The sequence below is a fragment of the Phocoena phocoena genome, chromosome 9, assembly GCF_963924675.1.
Source record: "Phocoena phocoena chromosome 9, mPhoPho1.1, whole genome shotgun sequence".
In the NCBI taxonomy this organism is placed as follows: domain Eukaryota; kingdom Metazoa; phylum Chordata; class Mammalia; order Artiodactyla; family Phocoenidae; genus Phocoena; species Phocoena phocoena.
The window spans coordinates 47,490,802-47,496,577 of record NC_089227.1 but is presented as its reverse complement, the minus strand read 5'-3'; positions in this window follow the sequence as shown (position 1 = coordinate 47,496,577).

Below are 5,776 nucleotides of genomic sequence, written 5' to 3'. Positions count from 1 at the left end.
TCCGCCCCGAAGTCGGCGAGCCCGGTTCCTGCTCACAGGCCGCGGCGGCTCCGCCCTCGGCGCGGCCCTTGGCTTTTGTCGCCGCAAACCTGCCTCTTGAGACACCTTCCCGGCAGTGGGAACCGTCCTATCCCGCCCCTGGTTAGGCCAAGGGCGTGACACTTTGAATTCCTTCACCTCCCTTCACTAACAGACAACCCCACGGGAATCTCAAGCAGGCTACAGGCCTTTCTCAGTTCTCGATTAATCTTCGAAGACATTCCTTCCGTCCTAGTCCGGTAAGAAACTTCTGGAGGACAGTTTTAAATATATATATTTTTTAATTACAGGAAAAGATACTGGGCCATGTCTTGTAAATACGTCATGTTGGAATCACTACTTTTTATAACAGGATGTAGATGGGAGGAAGGAAACATTCTATTACGTAATGCTTCATCTAGACTAGAGACCTCAAAACCTGGACACTATTTTATTTATTTTATTTTATTATTATTTTTTTGTCAGTGCCCTGCGGCATGCGGAATCCTGACCGGGGATTGAACCCGTGCCCCCTGCATTGGGAGCACCAGGGAAGTTCGCCTGGACACTATTTTTGCTCCAAACTCAGTTTATGGGAATAAGACAAGAAAAAAAAAAAACCCACCAAAAACAAACCCCATTTTAAAACTTAACAATCAAAACGTGAATAAAGAAAGAAAAAAGTATAAAAGAGAACCTTCCCCATTAAGATTGAGACAGTTATAATAAGTGAGTATGGCTGAAACAAGCTTCTGATGGTTGCCAGTACTTAATTGCCACCCTGTAGTATGTAGGCAGAAATGGTCACAATTGCCAATTTTCAACAAACATCGGTTTTATTAACAACCAGTAAATAAAAGCAAATGCCAGTTTCTCACCTGTTCTGCACCAAGAAAAAAAAGAGACCCCTCAGTTTCTGTATGTCTCTGATTCAGTCCTAAAGGATATTAGGTTATATTGCATGGTAGATAGCAACATAGTTGTACTTTGAAAGTCCTGGAGGCTTACCTTTTTTTATGTCATGAACCCCTCTGGCAGTAGTGAAATTATAGATACCTTCGCAGAATAACATAAATGCATACCATAAAGGGTGTGGGGCTTCCCTAGTGGTGCAGTGGTTAAGAATCCGCCTGCCGGTGCAGGGGACACGGGTTTGAGCCCTAGTCCAGGAAGATCCCACATGCCGCGGAGCAACTAAGCCCCTGTGCCGCAATTACTGAGCCTGCACTCTAGAGCCCGCGAGCCGCAGCTACTGAAGCCCACACGCCCTAGAGTCCGCGTTCTGCAGCAAGAGAAGCCACCGCAATGAGAAGCCCACGCACCACAACAAAGAGTAACTCCCCCTTGCCGCAACTAGAGAAAGACCACATGCAGCAACGAAGACCCAATGCAGCCAAAAATAAATAAATAATTTTAAAAATTATTTTAAAAAGGTGCAGATTGCAAAGGAGACCAATTACATTCAAATGCAATTATCAAAGTAGTCTTTTAAAAGTTTGTGCTATAGTAATATAATAGTGTAATGTGTGCTACATTATTAACACGTTAAATAACAAGATCTAGCAACATTCTTTCAAATAGCGATGAGTATAAATGTTATTTCAAGATGTCTGCAGCACTATAATGAAATAATGAACATAACTCTCATTTACATTAGTAACGAAGTCACAAGTATTGCTAATGCTTCTGAGATTTGATTTGTTTTCTACTTTCATAGTTGAAGGAAATGTTAAATTCCTTTAGAAATCAAGATTTTTTCCCCTTCATTCAAGGTCATGAAGCCCCCAGATTCTATCCATGGACCATTTTGGTTAAGAATTTCACCATAGTTACCCTATGACTGGATACGTGTGGGTGGGATCTCTTCTCTAGGGACGTTTTTAATGTCAATCTTTGGGGACAGAGAAGAATCTCATATATGAAATCAGAATTTAGAATGAGGACCTAAAGAAGAAGGCCTGGGACTGTGGCCAGGGCTTCTGTATTAGTTCTGAGAGTCTTGTTCCAAGGTTTCTGGTTAGTGACTAGTATATAAAACTATTCCTCTTGGACTCTGGGTCAAGAGCTAGGCTCCTGTGTCTTTCAAATATATCACAAAATGAGGAAACCATAAATTGTAAATAAGATTATCTTGTTGTGTGCTGTTCCCCTTTTGCTATTCCCAGGCTTTTAAAAAAGTCATGTGCTTAATAATTCATCCTGGTTTCAGCTGAAATTAAAGGGCCAAAGGTCTGTTTCTTTCAGGGTATACTCAGGGTAGCAAAATACAGCTTTTATGCTTACTTTCCCTTCTTGCCCGTGGCAGACATCACTAATTGATTCTACCAATGTTTCTCACTAAGCCTAGACTTGTCCTCACATCTTTTCAAACAACGACAGAAGAAAAATTAAAATCTCTGAGGTAGCCGCTAACAGATTTCAATTCAGGATGAAGCCTACTCACCGTCTTGGGACACCACAGTGCCCTGGGGTTTAGGATAGAGGCATTTGTGGTAAAGAACCAGGCTTTCAAGTCCAGCAAAACCTGCCAAACCTCATTCTCAGAGAATCTTAGGGAATCCTCAGTTTAATTTTATTAACTCGAGACCAGTGAGTTCCCTCAAACTTGATCTCCTAATTCCTCCATTCTCTGTGTGAAGAGTACTATAGCTCCATTACTCTTCCTCTTTCTGAGTTGCTCTTGAAGCAACTTCTGCAAAAGTAACCCCATCCTTATCCCTATCCCTACCACCCTGCCAGAGCTAAGAATCACCTTTTCTCATGGCTGGGTGGGGAAGAGGGATGTTTTCTGATTTGGAAATCAGTAGCCTAATTTCTTCATCGTAAGAGGGTGGAGAAGCCTGGTCATTAAATTTTATAGTATAGGGCTTCCCTGGTGGCGCAGTGGTTGAGAGTCCACCTGCCGATGCAGGGAACACGGGTTCGTGCCCCGGTCTGTGAAGATCCCACATGCCGCGGAGCGGCTGGGCCCGTGAGCCATGGCCGCTGAGCCTGTGTGTCCGGAGCCTGTTGCTCCGCAACGGGAGAGGCCACAACAGTGAAAGGCCTGAGTACCGCGAAAAAAAAAAATTTACAGTATATACGGGTGATCACACTTTATTGTATAGCTTACCCATCTTTTGAGATAACTGGGATTGATAGGCTACACTAAGAACCTAACCCTCGGCTAATGTTATTTCATGGGAAAAATGGTGTCTGACTCCCAAATAACCATGTTACCCAATACAAAACAAACTTGTTTTGGAACTTGTTTGTATGCTGGCAACTCCTTACACTTGGTTTGAGAGAGTATTTCTCAAATAATGACATATAACTAGTTTGTAATTAGAAATTAATGGTTGTTAAGCAAAATTTCAGAAATAATAATAGCTTTTATCGATGCTTCTCAAACTATGTGTGGTGAAGGACAGGGTTTCTTTGCCTTTGTAAAGTAAAATGAAAGTGAATTACTAGAAAATGAAGTAAAAATTCAGGCATACAAAATACAAGCCCAAATCTTTTATTATTGATTCAACAGATGTAAAATGACTTTGTCAAATTCATATAACAGTTTCTAAATGCTTACTCTCAAATTTTCATACTTACGTCACCATGGACCAGAAATAAAGCATTCACAGACCAAAAATGTTTCTTCAAACACATAAGTGGACTGCCTTTCATGATTGTATTTTTAACTCTTCAAAGTTCTTCGCGGTATATTATCACGTGTAATATTCCCAGCAATTTGTGAAATAGGTTTCTTGTGATTATTGTCATTTTATATAATATATGATGGGGTGTTGGTCCCTCCACATCCTTTTTATTTCCTTCCTCTCCTTACCTCTTTTTTTTTTTTAAGGAGTCATATCTTTAGATCTTTTAACACAAAAATACATGGAAAAGGTGTTATAAAAGATAATTATTATCAGTAAAAGAAAGATTTACTTTGTAGAGGCTTCACGCTAGGGCTTCTTGGAGGGTAAAGGAGACTTCCCCACCACCAAGTCATTTTCTGAGAATTCCAATATACTAAAAAGTGAAGAAATGCCATAACAGAAACAGAAAATTGTTGTATATATTTTAAAATATTTATAGTCAAGAAATTAACATTCTTCAAATATTAGGTTGAACAATATGAACTTGCTGTTTCTAGAGGTCAAAAACACACAAACGTAAAATAAAATTTTATGTGCTAGTCACAAGATAATTATGCATTTTGTAAAAAAATATGCCTGATTTATTACAGGAGGAGTGGCCCAGTAAAATGAATGAGTTTTTAAAATTCTGGATAAGAACAAGAAAGAGGAAGTGGAACCTGTGTTAAATCATCCTAATGTTCTTGTATGTGTGGGAAGAGAGCAGAGATACTGGATAACTTTAAACTTTCTTAAGGTAAGATGCTAAAAGGAAAAGAGCAGTGTGTAAGTTCAAAAGCAAAAAAAAAAAGAATGAGTTTTTTCAATTGTGTCAATGTATCTCTAGAACAGATGAATAAACCATTTTGAGTTAAAGTTGAAAGTTAACCAGATGGTCCACTAGACCCAAGCCTCTTTCTACAGAGGGCTGTCAGATGTGCTGCCTCTCTTCCAGGAGCAGTTGGACCCCAGATGGAGAGGTCAGAGGGTAGAAAATGTTGGGAGAGAGAAAAGCTGGGGAGACCAGAAACAAAAACTCCCAATCTCCTTCAGAGGCTGACTCAGTATGGCCTGAACTCTATGGAAAAAGTTAAGATATGTTCTGTTCATTCTAGGAAATACATGCATGTTTCCCATTGTCTAATAGCAATAATGTTTCTAGTTATCTGTAAATAAACCATATGTGCAACCTCTTTCAGAGTAACTACCACAGCTGTTACTTATTGAACATTTCCCATTCCAACAGGCTTTTCATACACTACCTCATTTAATTCCTATAACAACCATTTGGATTAGTTACTGTTATTATCTCCAATTTGTGAGTTATGAAACTGAGGCCAGGGGTTAAGTATCTTGCCCAGGGTTACACACCTAGAAAATGGTGGAACCAGAATCCAATATAAGAAAATACATATTAAAAATTCCTTCTTTCTCAGGGGACATCAGTCTTCGTTTTATTAAGGGCTTCAAACTAATAGGATGAGGCCCACCCACATTATGGAGAGTAATCTTCACAGAAATAATGCCATTTGCAGTGACATAGATGGACCTAGAGATTGTCATACTGAGTGAAGTAAGTCAGAGAAAGAGAAATATTGTTTGATATCGCTTATGTGTGGAATCTAAAAAGAAATGATACAAATGAACGTACTTACAAACAGAAACGGACTCACAGACTTAGAAAATGTACTTATGGTTACCGGGGCGGGGGGAAGGGTGGAGGGAAGGGATAGTTAGGGAGCTTGGGATTGACATGTACACGCTGCCATATTTAAAAAGGATAACCACCTGTGGCGTTGCGGGTTTGAGGAGCTGGCTCGTGGGAGTGAGGTGTTTAGGAGTGTGGCCTCCCCACTCTCGTTGGGTGACATAACACAGACCTTGGGGCCAGATTTGCTGGGTTTGTACCCCCACCCCAACATTTACGCGCTCTGGGGCTTTGCGCAACTCAAGTAGCATGAATCTCACTAGCACAGAGAGAAAGCTTCACTGAAAACTCACTACAGGGTGAGTGGTGGGGGAAGCCGGATTCCACGACAGCAGCAGCGGGGCTCGTGGCAAGAATGGCTTGCAGGCCACCCCGGGCAGTCTCGTCTTCCTGCAGCTTGTAGACCCTGAGGCTTAGGAGCTGTTTCAAGCACACG